Raw genomic sequence first — 18,077 nt, 5'->3', positions numbered from 1 at the left:
TATCGAACTCCTGAGCTCAAGTGATCTACCCACATCGACCTCCAAAAGTGCTGGGATTACAGGCATGAGCCACCATGTCCAGCCTGAGAAGTGGTTTCTTATTGTGGTTTTGATTTGCATTTATCTGATGGTTCATGAGGTTGAGCATGTTTTCATGTGCTTATTGACATTTACATCTCTTCTTTGGAGGAATGTGTATTCAGATCTTTGCCCATTTTAAAAAATAGGGTTGTCTTTATTATTGACTTGTAAAAATTATTTGTATGTTCTAGATACATGACTTCCAAATGTTTCTTCCCATTCTGTGGATTGCCTTCACTTAAATTTTTTTTTCTTTTTTTGAGACAGGGTCTCACTCTGTCACCCAGACTGAAGTGTAGTGGCACAATCATGGCTCACTGCAGCCTTGAACTCCTGTGCTCAAGCAATCCTCCCACCTCAGCCTCCTATGTAGCTAGGACTACAGGTGTGTGCCACCATGCCTGGCTGATTTTAAAATTTTTCATAAAGATGGTGTCTTGCTTTGTTGCTCAGGCTGGTCTTGAACTCTTGGGCTCAAGTGAGCCTCCCACGTCAGCCTCCCAAGCAGGTAGGACTATAGAAATGCACCACCACACCCAGCTCATTTATTAATTTTTTTAGAGATGGGGGTCTCGCCATGTTACAAAACCTGATCAAACTCTTAGCCTCAAGTGATCCATTCTCCTGCTTCAGTCTACCCCAAATAGTTAGGATTCCAGGTGCATGCCACCACCCCAGGTAGCTTTAGAGTTTTCTTCATTTAGGTCTTACATATCTGGTTTGGTTTATTCCTGGGTTTTAGTAATTGTTGCTGTGATTTCGATCTTTTCTCCTACTACATTTTCTTTTCTTTGTTTTTTTTTCCCCCTAGGTAAGTCAGGGGGGAATTTAGTTTATTCATAATTTTTTTTTCTTTTTTTTTTTTTTTTTTTTTTTTTTAGTGGTTGAGCCAAGTTTCACTAACTCTGCTTTTCCTTTTTTTTTTTTTATTGCATTTTAGGTTTTGGGGTACATGTGAAGAACATGCAAGATAGTTGCATAGGTACACATGTGGCAGTGTGATTTGCTGCCTTCCTCCCCTTCACCTTTATCTGGCATTTCTCCCCATGCTATCTCTCCCCAGCTCCCCACCCCTTGCTGTCCCTCCCCTATTTCCCCCCTACAGACCGCAGTGTGTGATGCTCCCCTCCCTATGTCCATGTGTTCTCATTGTTCAACACCTACCTATGAGTGAGAACATGCGGTATTTCATTTTCTGTTCTGTGTCAGTTTGCTGAGAATGATGGTCTCCAGGTTCATCCATGTCCCTACAAAGGACACGAACTCATCGTTTTTGATTGCTGCATAATATTCCATGGTGTATATGTGCCACATTTTCCCTGTCCAGTCTATCATTGATGGGCATTTGGTTCCAGGTCTTTGCTATTGTAAACAGTGCTGCAATGCAACTTCAGCAAAGTCTCAGGATACAAAATCAATGTGCAAAAATCACAAGCATTCCTATACACCAATAACAGACTTAAAGAGAGCCAAATCAAGAACGAATTGCCATTCACAATTGCTACAAAGAGAATAAAATACCTAGGAATACAACTAACAAGGAACCTAAAGGACCTCTTCAAGGAGAACTACAAACCACTGCTCAACGAAATAAGAGAGGACAAAAACAGATGGAGAAACATTCCATATTCATTGTTAGGAAGAATCAATATCGTAAAAATGGCCATACTGCCCAAAGTAATTTACAGATCCTACTACATTTTCTAAGTGGTTATTGAAGATACACAAAAAAGTTATTGATTTTTGCATGTTATCTTGTATCCAGCAATCTTGCTGAACTCATTGGTTTTCAATTATTTTGCCAACTGATGATCTTGAATTTTCTAGATAAACCTGCAAATAGTTTTATCAAGTTTTCCCCAATACTTTTATCCCATTTCTTCTATAAGGCCTTGTTGCAGTGTCCCTCACAGAATATTCAATCATTGTGGTAGTGTTTGTTACATTCATTCAAAAGAGAATGTTTCTAATGTTTCATCATTAAGTATGATTTTACCATTAAATATAATAATAAGGGTTTCTGGAGATACCCTTAATGGAACTGAGGAAGTTTCCTTCCATTTCTCATTTGCTTCTAAGGTCTTTTTTTTTTTTTTTTTTGAGGTGGAGTTTCCCTCTTGTTGCCTAGGCTGGAGTACAATGGCACGATCTGGGCTCATGGCAACCTCTTCCTCCTGGGTTTAAGCGATTCTCCTGCCTCAGCCTCCCAAGTAACTGGGATTATAGGTATGGGCCACCACACCTGGTTAATTCTTTTGTATTTTTAGTAGAGATGGGGTTTCTCCATGTTGGTCAGGCTGGTGTCACGCTCCCAACCTCAAGTGATTCACCTGCCTCAGCCTCCCAAAGTGCTGGGATTACAGGCATGAGCCACAGCACCTGGGCGGTCTTTGTTTCTTTTAACAGAACAAAACAAAACAACAAAGGGATACTCCTTTCATCCTCAGAAGAGGAAAGAAGAGGAGGGAGGGTGGGTCTAGACACACCTTGGATTTCTCTTTTCCAAGCCCAGCTGACAGCCACTTTTCTAGTACCCCTGATACTCATCAAATAAAGGGTGCTACATTTTGCTCATGTTCTTTCTTTTGTCTGGAACACATTTCTTCCCTATGCTCCTCCACCCCAGCTCCTATTTTTCCTAAGTATTAATATTTGGTCTGGAAGAATCCTGTGAGATAATCTCCAATGTCTAATGCTGCATAGAGGGGTGAGGATATAATTTGAAAAAAGCATATTCAATACAATGGTTTGTTATTTTAAAGATGTGTTTTCCTAATATGCTATATATAAAGTAACATTCTACAAAAATTTTGGTTGCTGCATATTTAAACTGCAGTAAATTCTAAAAGGGTCATCAGGGTTTCTCTCTCCCTTAAAGAGGCTGAGCTTCTTTCTAACTTAGGAACTACATCAGTGGGCTTTTCCCTCTGCTTGGTACTTTCGCTGCCAAATCCAGTCTCTTACCTAATTCACACTCATCCTTCCAGATACCAGCCAGCTTAAATGCTGTTTCTTCAGGAAGGCAAGCATAAGGTTCCCCTCTGTGCTGTCTCCCAGCCCCTAATATTCCTTAACAGACCAACTACAATTGCAGTCATAGGACCATATGTGTGTCCATTTTGTTTTCTCTACTAGCCTAAACTATGAGGACAAGGGATGTGCCTGTTTTATTTACCACTACAGTGCTTGGCACATACGGGACTTCAGTTGCCAAAAGAAAGCACGTTAGAGAAGTCAACACTGCTCTCATAATCTAAAACCCCCCAGTTAACAAATGGGGCAAGTAGGGCCCAGAGGTGAGAAGAGATTTGCTCAAGGTCTGGGAACCAATCTGAACCTGAGCCGGACTTCCCAGCTAAAGCCCAGTTCTTTGCTCCCATGTTGGCCTTCAGGGCTCCCCCAACCTAAGTACCCTGATAAGTCTTTCCTGACCCCATGCCTCTGTCCACTCTAATGGTCATCTCTATGTGTCATCCTCATCCAATCAGTCCCATCTGCTGCAGCTGCCGACTCTGCTTCCCAGGGAACCAGAGTGCAGTGGCTCAATTTTGGCTCACTGCAACCTCTGCCTCCCAGATTCAAAGGATTCTCAGTCTTGGCATCCTGAGTAGCTGGGATTATAGGCATGCACCACCATACCCAGCTATTTTTTTTTCTTTTTTTTAGCAAAGACAGGGTTTCGCCAGTTTGGCCAGACTGGTCTTGAGCTCCTGGCCTCAAGTGATCCACCTACCTCAGACTTCCAAAGTGCTGGGATTACAGGTGTGAGCCACCATACCTAGCCCAAAATAAGTAAATTTTAGAGTGTGTTTAGACCATGTCATATCTGTGGTCCAACCATACTTGACAGGTGGTCCATGGGACACTGACAATCCACTTTGTGACCAGTTGGTGATAATATGAGGAGGCAGCACCATAATGGAGATCAACAATGGCACCATACATGCCATTCAGCTCAGCTCACATTTTTTTTTTTTACAAGTCTTTCTTAATGCAGGAAGCAGAAGGCACTGGTTTCCATCCTGGCACAAACGCCTTAGCCTGCCAGCCAGGCTGGTCTCGAACTCCTGGCCTCAAGTGATCTACCTGCCTTGGCCTCAAAAGTGCTGGGATTACAGGCATGAGCCACGATGCCCGACTGCCACTTGCTCATTTATTAAAGCCCCCTGTGATTCACTTGCAACCAAGACTCAGAATCCCTGGTGCAGATTGCCTCCCTGCGTCCAAGAATGATCTGCAGCCCCTTCTTCCCTTCCAGGTGTGTCTATGTCTCCCAGTGGCTGTTTCTGTGAGACCCTGCATTTTTGAGTTCTGCTTTTATTCGTGTTACCTGAGCATGTTCCCACAGTCTCCCTGACCATGCTGCTGGCTGCATATTTATCGCTTTTGTATCTTCCATCCTGGGTCCTCTCCCACCTTTTCTGGGGTCAGCCCTTTGGTGCCTTAAATTGTGCTGCTTTCTTTCCTGGCACCAAAGAATGAGGCAGCCAGTGCAGAGTGGGTGCTGTCATTATCACTGAGGTATTGTGAACCAGGAAAGAGATATGATTTGTTTCAACAAAGCACAGTGCCTGAGTGCCCTTGACAAATGTTGGCTGACTTTGTCATTATTGATGTTCTGGTGATTATTGTTGATGCTGGGTGGATTCTTCCTGGGATTGGGGAGGCTACCCAGCTGTCCTGTCCCTTGGTGTTTTTATCAGGGTCCTTCCTTAAGTCTGAAGCCAGGACATCTGCCAGGGCTGGGGTCTCATCTGAAGACTCAACCAGGGAAGGGCCCACTTTGAAGCTCACCTGGTTGTTGGCAGAACTCTGTTCCCCAGTTGTTCATATATTGAATACTTCCTTATTACTGTGGAAACAGCCAGTGCCCCAGGTACAATGAACTCTCAGGAGCTCTCTGATATGGAAACTAAAGGGTTAATTCCTGGCACTGCAGGGGTCCCTGGGTCTCTGCCTGTTGGCTGATGACCTTGTCAAACTGATTATCTGTTTTGATTATCATCTCTTCTTGCAGTGCTTAGGAACCAGAAGGCTATGCCCTTTCCTTCCTGCAGTTTCTTACATCCTGGTCCTGGGACGTGAGCTTCACACAGCAGAGATACTGTTATCTGGGCTGGATTTTACCCATCACTGCTGATACAGGATGCTGGCTTAGGCCAAACAGCATGAGAACTTTATGAAGCATACACAAGTTTCAATACTGAATCGATCAACTAGAAGAAAGAATATCAGAGATTGATGATCAACTCAATGAAAAAAAACAAGAAGGCAAGATTAGAGAAAAAAAGACTGAAAAGAAATGAACAAAGCCTCCAAGAAATATGGGATTATGTGAAAAGACCAAATCTATGTTTAATCAGTGTACCTGAATGTGAGAGGGAGTGTAAAACCTAGTTGGAAAACACTCTTCAGGATATTTTCCAGGAGAAGTTCCTTAACCTAGCAAGGCAGGCCAACATTTAAATTCAGGAAATACAGAGAATGTGGCAAAGATATACCTTCAGAAGAGCAGCCCCAAGGCACATAATTGTCAGATTCAACAGGGTTGAAATGAAGGAAAAATGCTAAAGGCAGCCAGAGAGAAATGTCAGGTTACCCACAAAGGGAAGCATATCAGACTCACAACAAATCTCTCGGCAGAAACCCTGCAAGCCAGATGAGAGTGGGGCCAATATTCAACATCCTTAAAGAAAAGAATTTTCAACCCAGAATTTCATATCCAGCCAAACTAAACTTCATAAGAAAAGAAGAAATAAAATTCTTTACAGATCAGCAACTGCTGAGAGATTTTGTCACCACCAGGCCTGCCTTACAAGAACTCCTCAAGGAACCACTAAACATGGAAAGGAACAACCAGTACCAGCCACTGCAAAAACATACCAAATTGTAAAGGCCATAGATACTACAAAGAAACTGTATCAACTTATGGGCAAAACACTGAGCTAGCATCAAAATGGCAGATTCAAATTCACATAAGAATATTAACTTTAAACGTAAATGGGCTAAATGCCCCACTCAAAAGACACAGACTGGCATATTGGATAAAGAGTCAAGACCAATCAGTGTGCTGTATTCAGGAGACCCACCTCACATGCAAAGACACACATAGGCTCAAAATAAAGGAATGGAGGAAGATTTACCAAGCAAATGGAGAGCAAAGGAAAAAAAAAAGCAAGAGTTGCAATCCTAGTCTCTGATAAAACAGACTTTAAACCCACAAAGATCAAAAGAGACCAAAAAGGGCATTGTGTAATGGTAAAAGATCAATGCAACAGGAAGAGCTCACTATCCTAAATATTATGCACCCAATACAGGAGCATCCAGATACCTAAAGCAAGTTCTTAATGACCTACAAAGAGACTTAAACTCCAACACAATAATAGTGGGAGACTTTAACACCCCACTATCAATATTAGACAGATCAACGAGACAGAAAATTAACAAGGATATCCAAGACTTGAACTCAGATCTGGACCAAGTGGACCTAATAGACATTTACAGAACTCTCCACCCAAGATCCACAGAATATACATTCTTCTCAGCAACACATCACACTTACTCAAAAGTTGACCACATATTTGGAAGTAAATCACTCCTCAGCAAATTCAAAGGAATGGAAATCATAACAACCTGTCTCTCAGACCACAGTGCAATCAACTTAGAACTCAGGATTAAGAAACACACTCAAAACCACACAACTACATGAAAACTGAACAACCTGCTTCTGAATGACTACTGGATAAATAATGAAATGAAGGGAGAAATAAAGATGTTCTTTGAAACCAATGAGAATGAAGACACAACATACCAGAATCTCTGGGACACATTTAAAGTAGTGTCTACAGGGAAATTATAGCACTAAATGCCCACATGAGAAGTGAGGAAAGATCTAAAATTGACACCCTATTGTCACAATTAAAAGAACTAGAGGAGCAAGATTAAACAAGTGCAAAAGCCAGCAGAAGACAAGAAATAACTAAGTTCAGAGCAGAACTGAAGGAGATGGAGACACAAAAAAAACCCTTCAAAAAAATTCACGAACCCAGGAGCTGCTTTTTTGAAAAGATAAACAAAATAGACCACTAGCCAGACTAATAAAAAAGAAAAGAGAGAAGAATGGATCTAATAAAAAGTGCTAAAGGGGACATTACCACTGATCCCACAGAAATACAAACTACCATCAGAGATTCTGGCTAATATCCAGAATCTAGAAATAAATTAAACAAATTTACAAGAAAAAACAACCCCATCAAAAAGTGGGCAAAGGATAAGAACAGATGCTTCTCAAAAGAAGACATTTATGCAGCCAACAAACATGAAAAAAAATGACTCAAAATCACTGGTCATTAGAGAAATGCAAATAAAAATCACATTGAGATATATCTCATGCCAGTTAGAAGGGTGATCATTAAAAAATCAGGAGACAGCAGATGCTGGAGAGGATGTGGAGAAATAGGAATGCATTTACACTGTTGGCAGGAGTAATTAGTTCAGCCACTGTGGAAGACAGTGTGGCAATTCCTCAAGGATATAGCAGTAATGTTTAACTGCTCACTTTGATGCCTGGTTTTGGTTGTACTAGACATTCCCACTACTTATTTAAAAATTGCTGGTTTGTTCAGCTCCTTCAGAAGATCTTTGGTGTTTTACACATCCTAATATGTGAGAGGCCAGGTGTGGTGGCTTATGCCTGTAACCCCAGCCTTTAGGGAAGCCAAGGTGGGAGGATCTCTTGAGACCAAGAATTCAAAATAAGTCTGGGCAACATAGTGAGACCCCTGTCTCTACAAGAACTAAAAAATTAGCCAGGTGTTGTGGCAAGCACCACCACGCCTAGCTAATTTTTTGTATTTTTAATAGAGATGGGATTTCACCATGTTGGCCAAGCTGGTCTCAAACCCCTGACCTCAGGTGATCCACCCACCTTGGCCTCCCAAAGTGCTGGTATTGAGACCAGCCTGGCCAACATGGTGAAACCCCATCTTTACTAAAAAATACAAAAAGTAGCCATGTGTGGTGCCAGGCACCTGTAATCTCAGGTACTTAGGAGCCTGAAGCAGGAGAATCACTTGAACCTATGAGATGGAGGTTGCTGTGAATGAACCAAGATGGCGCCATTGCACTCCAATCTGGGCAACAGGAGTGAAACACTTTCAAAAAAAAAAAAAAAAAAAAAAGGAAGCATCTACTCTACATCTGCCTTACCACTGTATTTTGGAAGCACATCACTTTATTTTTATTATTATTTAACAGGCTCACAGCTGGAAGAAAATTTGCCTCAGGATGAATTGTGCCATGGGTCTTACCTATATCTGACTTAGATGAGACTCTGAACTTTAAACTTTCGCATTGGTCCTGAAACAAGTTAAGAACTTCTGGGGGGAAAAAAAGACTTTTCAAGCTATTGAAATGGAATTAATGTATTTTGCATGTGAGGACATGAATTTGGGTAGTCAGGGGCAGAATGCTATGGTTTGAATGTATCCCCCAAAGCTCATGTGTTGGAAACCTAATCCCCAATACAACAATGTGGAGAGGTGGGACCTTTCAGAGGTGATTAGGTCACGAAGACTCTTGCCTTAATGCATTAATACAGTTATTGTGAAAGTGGAGTTGGTTCATTATCACACAAGTGGGTTTCTTATGAAGGATGTTTAGCCCCTTCCTGCTCTCTGTCACCATGTGATACTTTCTGCCATTGTTTGACAGAGCAAGAAGGCCCTCACCAGATGTAGCCCCTGTACTTGGACTTCCCAACCTCCAGAACCCTGAGCCAAATAAATGTCTGTTCATTATAAATTACCTGTTATAGCAGCAGAATGGATGAAGACAAGCGCCTCTGAATGATTTACCCTGGAGAGAAGAAACTGGTTTAAATTGCAGATTTTTTAGTGTTTCCCAGTGCTAAATTTGAGAACAGACCGGACGCGGTGGCTCACATCTGTAATCTCAGAACTTTGGGAGGCTGAGGCAGGTGGATTATGAGGTCAGGAGTTCAAGACCAGACTAGCCATCATGATGAAACCCTTTCTCTACTTAAAACAAAAATACAAAAATTAGCTGGGCATGGTGGCTCGTGCCTGTAATCCCAGCCACTTGGGAGGCTGAGGTAGGAGAATTGCTTGAACACGGACCCACCCGGGAAGTGAAGGCTTCAGTGAGCCGAGGTCGCACCACTGCACTCCAGCCTGGACTATAGAGCAAGACTCCACCTCAAAAAAAAAAGAAAAAATTGAGAACAGCTGCTCTATGTCCAGTGTCATTTAAACCTGAAAAATATGCACACATCAACTCTTCAATCAATGTGATTGAAGGGGTTACAGTTCAGCTGTGATTACCTGAGTTTGCCTGATCATAAAGGTCACTAAAGGGCTTGATAAAAATACACACTCTTGTCTGGGCTTGGTGGTTCATGCCTGTAATCCCAGCTCTTTGGGAGGCTGAGGCAGGTGGATCATGAGGTCAGGAGATTGAGACCATCCTGGCCAACATGGTGAAACCCTGTCTCTACTAAAAATACAAAAAAAAAAAAAAAATGTAGCTGGGTGTGGTGGTGCATGCCTGTAGTCCCACCTACTCAGGAGGTTAAGATAGAATTGCTTGAACCCAGGTGTCAGAGATTGCAGTGAGCTGAGATTGCACCACTGCACTATAGCCTGGTGACAGAGCAAGACTCTGTCTCAAAAAAAAAAAAAAAAAAAGGCATATTCTTAAGTCTCTCTGCTGGTGGGAATCATATATACCATATATGAAACAAAGCCCAAGAATCTACATTGATTTCTTTGTTTTGTTTTTTGAGATGGAGTCTCACTCTGTTGTCCAGGCTGGAGAGCAGAGGTATGAGCTCGGCTCACTGTTACCTCTGCTTCTTGAGTTCAAGCAATTCTCTGTCTCAGTCTCCTGAGTAGCTGTGATTACAGGGTGCCTGTCACCATGCTGAGCTAATTTTTATATTTTTAGTAGAGACGGGTTTCACCATGTTGGCCAGACTTGTCTTGAACTCCTGACTTCAGTTGATCCACCTGCCTCAGCCTCCCAAAGTTCTGGTGTTAGAGGTGTGAGAGCCACTGTGCCTGGCCAAGAATCTACATTTAAATGCAGTTGTTAAATGTTCTTTTAAATACACACATTTATCTATTTTGTGGAATTACTGGAATACAGATCAGTTAAATTTTGGATAGCTTTAACCCAATATGATCATTTTAGGTTTTGAATGACAGTTTATTTTAAGCCATTGCTTCTGGAAGAATTTAATCTGATCCATTGTTGGATTTTTCTTTCACTCATAGAGACAAGAATAAAGATAATAGCTATAGCATTTATTCAGCACTAATTATGTGCCCACCACTTGATCTTCATCAAACCCTCTGAGGCATGGACCACTGTACTGCTGCCATTCCCATTTTGTGGAGAAGATACTGAGGCAAAGGGGGTTAAGTACCTTGCTAAGCATGGGCAGCTATTTACATGGTAAAGCTGGGGTCCTGAACCACTCTTGTAACCAATGCGACACTGAGTCTCTGGACTCCAGACCAATTTCTCTGATGCTCAAAATTTGCCTGCGTTAAATCCACTTTTGTGAAATATATTTCTTTTCTGAGATGGAGTCTTACTCTGTCTCCCCAGCTGGAGTGCAGCGGCACAATCTCAGCTCACTGTGACCTCCACCTCCTAGGTTCAGGCATTTCTCCTGCCTTAGTCTCCTGAGTAGCTGCAATTACAGGCAGCCATCATGACTCCTGGCTAATTTTTGTATTTTTAGTAGAGACAGGGTTTCACCGTGTTAGCCAGGATGGTCTTGAACTCCTGACCTCAGGTGATCTGCCTGCCTTGGGCTCCCAAAATGCTTGGATTACAGGCATGAGCCACTGCACCTGGCTGAAATATATTTCTTATATAAAAGAGTAAGTTTTCATTGTGCTGTGTTCTACTCATGTCTAAAAGTTTCCTAAAATGGGTTTTGTTCTTCTTTTCTTCTTCTTCCTCTTCTCTAGAGCAACTAGAAAGAAAGAGCATTGTTCTTAACCCAAAGAGGCCACTTCTAAAAATTTCTTTATCAGCAAAACAAATTATATTGGAAAATATCACCAACGATGTGGGTAACCTCCATATAAGTACTGAGGAAGGAGAGCTAAGCAGAATCCTGGCACAATTAAGACCTGGAGAATACCTCAGTTTATAGTGTTACTACTCAGTTATTTCCTTTTATATAATCCTTTATATAATTATATATTAGTTTATTGAATTAGGGCTTGGAGAATATCTCAGTTTATAGCATTACTACTCAGTTATTTCCCTTTATACAATATTCTATATATAATCATATATTAGTTCATAGAATGAGTGCCTAAAGAATATCTTACCACTCAGTTATTTCCATATATATATATATATATATATATATATATATCACTATATCTTAGTTTATAATGGGAGGAATGCCTAGAGTAGATACAGTACAGAGCTTGAATTAAGAAATAAGCAGCTTATAATCAGAGGAATGCCTAGAGCTGACACAGTGCAGAGCATGATTTAAGGGAAAAACAGTTATACCAGGACAAGAATCCATGTCCCAGGTGGCAGCGTTCAGTATTGTAAAGTATTGCTGTATGGCAAGCTTGGAGCAAGAGCCACTCCTCCTGATAAAGGAGTTGCAGGACCTTGCTCCAGTTATTGTGGAAGGCTGCCCTCAGACGGGCAATCGCACCTTGGTGACTGAACTTTATCAACTCTTGTTACTGTACTGCTCAAAAAGCATTCCCCTATAGAATTCATTGGAAACTGCCAGCAGGTGGCGTAGACACTGACAGCTTTGTCACTGCTATGTGACTTAAAGCATCCTCCTATAAATCTTCTTAGTAGCTTGCCCACAGATAGAGGTATTGCACACTGCACCCTCTTCACTGTGCACGGCCCACCTTCACGCCTTGGTGACCTAATGGGATGGACCCCTTGTTCTATTGCTCATAACCCTATCACTGTCCTTTTTTTTAAATTAAAGTTGGTGAACATGTATTTATTGCATCATTGTAAACAGAGAAAATCTTATCTCTTCTTGACCAGATGCCCAACAGGTTAGAAAAGTGTAACTTAGCTCCACTTTGAGGATACGTAGTAAAAATTGTAAGCCTCACCTTGGTGTTTTCTAAAGACTTAAGTGTGACACCCTATAAGGCATTTCCATGTCATAAATTCTACCATCTTTTTGTGTAAAAATGCTGCATGTTGTTCTGATTGTGTCTGCAGCTGTGCTGTGATTATGGGAGAGACAGTGACTCACACTGGCTGGAATCTAAGTCTCACTTCCTAGGGATCAGGGCAGTCCAGCCTGGTGCTGCCACAGAGGGTGCCATCAGATCACACCCAGGACCTGCCACAACTTTAACCTTGTTTGATCCACAGTTGTGACCATGTATTAGCACAAATTTAACAATAAAAAATGTTTCTAAGAGTATCTGAGAAAGGAATAAGCAATCATTCCATGTTGTGTCCTTCCCTCATTTTAAAATAAGCAATGTCCTATACTTCTATTATTTAAGATTCAGAAGTAAAAACAGTATTAAAATACATATTCTCAAAAACTCCAGCATTCCTAGTACACAATACTCTCACTTCTTTGGCAATGCTGAATCTGCAAGCTGACTGTGCAGCCTGGGCCCGTGTCATCTCTCCAGAACAAGCGCATCCTAGGATTTCAATTGGTTCTACAATGTAAGTGAGAGGACTGACCCAAGTATAAAGTCTTAGGCATCTCACTGTGAGAACCAAGGACTCAAATTCAAAGCCAACTGTCTCATTATGATTCAACTCCGATGATGTGGCTGGGGGGACTCTAGCAGTGAGCCAAGCTAAGATGTGGCACAAGGCAGCTTGGGGCTGATGACAGCTGAGAGATGGTGAAGGATTCTACAACCAGGGTTGTATTAGCAGCCAGAGCAATGGACAGATGGGAGGACTTGTCTGTCCAGGTCTGCTGCAGAGGTCTTACGTGGAGACCCCACCCCACATACAGACAGGTCAGGCCAGATCAAGAGTGCTCAGCAGGCATGGCCCCATTCTCCTGTCAGACACCGTCTGCACCTTCACCCCCAATTTTAAACTGAATATACTTCAAGTCAGTGAACTCTCTGTGTAAGGAATGAAACCGAGCAAAAGAATGTTTTTGGCTGGTAGGAACCCAGTGCCCACAAGCCTGCAGCAGGTCTCTGGACTCCTTCAGTTCTGACAGCAGCTTCTGAAGTGCAGGTGTTCTGGGTCAGAAACCACTGCTGGGCTGGCCATGCACAGCTGTTTCTAGGCACTTCTGTCACAGTCAGTACATTAAGTGTGAAGGGGATTTTAAAAGTTCACCTTCAGCTGCAAAGAACAGCTGGACTTCTGTCATCTTGCAAAATGATAAATACATGCAATAGATTCATGTGTTTTCCAAAATCAGCTCTAAGATGCTATATCCCAGCTAGGCAAAGTGGCTCATGCCTGTAATCCCAGCTACTTGGGAGGCTGAGGCATGAGACTCACTCAAACCGAAAGGTGGAGGTTGCAGTGAGTTGAGGATTGCAGCACCACACTCCAGCTTGGATGACAAAGAGAGATTCTGTCTCAAAAAAAAAAAAAATTCTATATCCCGAGAGTGTAAGGTACAAACAGGCAAAACCTCAAAGGGGTTTTGAACTCTTCAGAGTTTTCCCAAAAGGCAAGGCCTCTTGGTGTGCTGAGCCTCCTGCCTGCCTCCTTCCCCATCTGGATAGGAGCTCAGTGGAAGTCAAGCCATGACTGCACAGTCTTGCAGCCCTTGTCTGAGTAGATCTTCTTGTCTTTGGGGAAAAGCGTCATTTTGTCTGCCACACTCGTGACAATGTCTTCACCTACGGCAGAACCACAGGCCCTCATCTCGGCCCTCATACACATTTTCACATCTCTACTCCAAGGGCAGAAAGGGGATAAAGTAATTAATCAGGTTTTTGTTGATCAGTCCACTGCGCCACAGGCCACTGTGTTTATTACTGAAGACTCTGACAGACAGCACATGTTCCAGGTCCTTCAGCTGAATGTCTTCCTGCTTTCTTCCAGCCCACCAAAAGTCCAGAGCCATCTTAGATATAAGGTCCCTGCCTACATTGCTGAGAAAGATGAAGATGGTTTTGCCTTAAGACACTTCGTCAACCTGCTCGTAGTCTGGAAATGGCTTGATTGCATCAGTGATCCCAGGGTGCAATCTACCCATCTCATCAAATACGGAAACAGAGTTCACACATGCACTCACGCTACCGCAAATCCACTCCTGTAACAGGGCCTGGACTAAGCGTGCCTTAACTCAGTGGAGCTGGGAGCTATTGCAACACAAAGGAAAGAGAAGCAGAGGCCAGAGTTAGTGAGCAGGTCACCCAGAGCAGTCCCAGTGGCCTGTGGATGAGATAAGAGCGGGTTCTCTTGCCTGGTACAGTTTATCTTCTGCTCATGAGGGAAGTGCAGAGTCGATACAAACAGGTGGACGAAGTTACTCTTCAGGCCTTTTGGGTGGAGATATTCAGCCACAGTTTGACTGACAAAATGCTTGCCTGTGCCAGCCCAGCCATGTAAGGAAACAGCCAGTGGTTTCTTGGGATTTTTGTTGTTCCTGAAGCCAGTCAGCGCCTTGAGAATCACTTTGGTGGCCAGATGCTGTCCAAACAGCTTCTCCTCCTAATCCAGCTTGAGGGTCAATGCGTTAAGTGGCCGTTCCTCATGGCAGCACTCAGCGAAGCAGCAGATGTCATTGTAGGACAGGTAGCCGGTGATGGCCAATGCGGCCCTGATGGCGAGACCCAAGGTGATGGGCTCGAACACTGCTACCAGTCAGGCCACCAGCAGCAGCACCAATGCTGCGTCGCCCTGGAGCCACCCAGCCCGCCACATTCCACACCTTGCAGCCGCCACAGCTGCCGCTAAGCTCAGGGCCCCATGGCCGACTGGCGTCTATCACTATCCTTAAAGATGACTTCACTCACTGCCCTGCCCTCTAACCTATACCACAATAAACACTCATGCTTCTGGACATTCGGGGCCTCGCCTGACTCCACTTATAGGTGGGGTGGCACCCCCCCGCAGCCCAACTGCATTTTCTTTGTACCTGTGTCCTGTCTCTTTATTTCTTTGATCCTGTACCTCAGCACATCATAAGGGACACCCCAAGACCCTGTGGACCATCAGCCCTAATAAATAAAACAAGGTAAAGCTTTTTGCTAATTATTTTTGAATAATTTATTCCTGGGCTACCTATGACTTGTCGAGGAATTGCAAGATACTGGAAAGTCTCTAATTAGGGAGGTTTAGAATAAACAGAAGTATAAACATTCATAGGAGTTAGATTTAAAGACAACTGCTTTTAACATACAGACCCATCAGGATGTTAGCATCTTGGTGGGAGTTATTTAATGTATGTTTTAGTTTGAACAGAGAACATGCACAGCGATGATCTCAAAAGTGTTCTTATCCTCGTATAGTGAAGGAAATGTATGCAAGGCAAGGTGAATGTGCTATGCAGGGAGATCCAGGCACAGCTGGTGTTTGGCTTTGCTTTTGGCTGCAATGTGGACTGTGGGCAAATGAACTCACCACTTTGTGAATGGCCCTTAGAGAGGAGATCCTAAAAAGATCCCAGGACTTTCATCAGTCACACAGGACATTGAATCTTCAAGGGAACAGAGTGCTGGAGAACACAGAGACACTTAGGTTAGCTAAAGATGAAACATGAGGCTGGGCACAGCGCTTCATACCTGTAGTCTCAACACTTTGGGAGGCCAAGGCAGAAGGATCACTTGAGCCCAGGAGGTTCAGCCTGGCCTAAGTGACATAGTGACACCCCCATCTCTACAAGAACTAAAAAGAAACCAATTGGGCCAGGTGCAGCGGCTCACACCTGTAACCCCAGCACTTTGGGAGGCTGAGGCAGGTAGATCATGAGGTCAGGAGTTCGAGACCAGCCTGACCAATATGGTGAAACATCATCTCTATTAAAAATACAAAAAATTATCCGGGTGTGGTGGCATGCATCTGTAATCCCAGCTTCTGGAGGTTGAGGCAGGAGAATCACTTGAACCCGGGAGGTGGAGGTTGCAGTGAGCTGAGATTGTGCCATTTCACTCCTGCCTGGGCAACAGGGCAAAACTCCATCTCAAAAAAAAAAAAAAAAAAAGAAGAAGAAGAAAAGAAAAGACCAAGCAGGTATGGTGGCATGTAATTGTTGACTCAGCTACTCAGGAGGCTGAGGTGGGAGAATCGCATGAGCCTGGGGAGGTGAGACCCTGCCAGAGAGAAAGAGGAGGAGAAGAAGAAAGAGGAAGAAAAAGAAGCAGCAGCACGAGGAGGAGGAAGAAAAAGAGGAGGAAGAAGTAGTAGAAGATGAAGGAGAAGGAAGAGGAGGCGGAAGAAATAGAATAAAAAGAAGAATCTGGCCGAGCACAGTGGCTCATGCCTGTAATCCTAGCACTTTGGGAGGCTGAGGCAGGTGGATCACCTGAGGTCAGAAGTTCAAGACCAGCCGGACCAAGATAGTAAAACACTGTCTCTACTAAAACTACAAAAATTAGCCGGGCATGGGTGGCAGACATCTGTAATCCCAGCTACTCACGAGGCTGAAGCAGAATTGCTTGAACCCAGGAGGCAGAGGTTGCAGTGAGCTGAGATTGCGCTACTGCACTACAGTCTGGGAGACAGAGTGAGACTCCATCACAAAAAAAAAAAAAAAGAAAAAAAATAAGAAAGAAGAGGAAATAGAAGATGAAATTGTTTGAGTGGCCATGAAGAGTAGGAAGAAAACTCAACCTACCTCTTGCTGGGTCTATGGGGAAAACGTTGATTAAGGCAGAGAAGGTCTTCCAAGAGAGACTAGGTTTGGTGAGTAAGAGATTCGAAAAGCTGGAAGGAAAGGAAGCTATTGAAGTTACTCTTACTGCATAATATGTAACCCCAAACTTCAGGCGCTTAAAATAACAATTTTTTTTTTCATGGTCTGGGAGTTGACTGGGTTCAGGTAGGTGATTTTCACTCAGGATCATTTGTTGCAGTGGCTGGGGCTGGAGCCATCGCAAAGCCTTCTTCAGTCTCATGTCTGGCAACTGATGTTGGCTGTCATCTGAAGCATGTGCTGGGACTGCTGATTGGAAGATCAAAACGTGGCCTCTCCCTGTGATCTGGGCTTCCACACAGCATGGCAACTGGGTGAAAGAGCAAGCATCCCAGGAAGACCACGGACAAATGGTGTCACCTTTTATGATACACCTTGAATCGCTTCTGCCAGTCACAGACCTTCTCAAATTCAGTGGGAAGGAGCACAGACCTGACCTCATCATGGAGCAATGTTGAGGTTATGTTTGAAGAAGCATATGCTATTATTGTTACTATTAAGAGGGAGTCTTGGGGCTGGGTGCAGTAGCTCATACCTGTAATCTCAGCACTTTGGGAGGCTGTGGCAGACAGATCACCTGAGGTCAGGAGTTAAAGACCAGCCTGACCAACATGGAGAAACTCTGTCTCTACTAAAAATACAAAATTAGCCTAGCTTGATGGTGCATGCCTGTAATCCCAGCTACTCAGGAGGCTGAGGCAGGAGAATCACTTGAACCTGGGAGACAGAGGTTTTGGTGAGCCGAGATCATGGCATTGCACTCCAGCCTGGGCAATAAGAGCAAAACTCTGCCTCAAAAAAAAAAAGGGAGACTTGCTCTGTCACCCAGGCTGGAATGCAGTGTTACAATCTTGACTCACTGTAACTTCCACCTCCTGGGCTCAAGCAATTCTCCTACCTCAGCCTCCTGAGTAGCTGGGATTACAGGGGTGTGTACCACCATGCCCAGTGAATTTTTGTACTTTTAGTATAGATAGAGTTTCACCATGTTCGCCAGACTGGTCTCAAACTCCTGACCTCAGGTGATCGCCCGTCTAGGCCCAGTTTCCCCAGCTGAGAAATGGGGTGGGGGGTTTGAGCCAAATGGTCTAAGGTTCTGGGAACCTCT

General features: G+C 43.5%; 1 pseudogene; it reads right to left on the bottom strand.

Annotated features, from left to right (window-relative positions):
* Nucleotides 1-13,836: 13,836 nt before the first annotated feature.
* LOC100415301 (torsin-1B-like) lies at nucleotides 13,837-14,979 on the bottom strand (annotated as a pseudogene).
* Between the last annotated feature and the right edge of the window lie 3,098 nt (nucleotides 14,980-18,077).

This window comes from Callithrix jacchus, chromosome 15, assembly GCF_049354715.1.
Source record: "Callithrix jacchus isolate 240 chromosome 15, calJac240_pri, whole genome shotgun sequence".
Taxonomy (NCBI): Eukaryota; Metazoa; Chordata; class Mammalia; order Primates; family Cebidae; genus Callithrix; species Callithrix jacchus.
The sequence above is the reverse complement of the archived record's forward strand: the minus strand, read 5'-3'. Positions and strand labels throughout refer to the sequence as shown.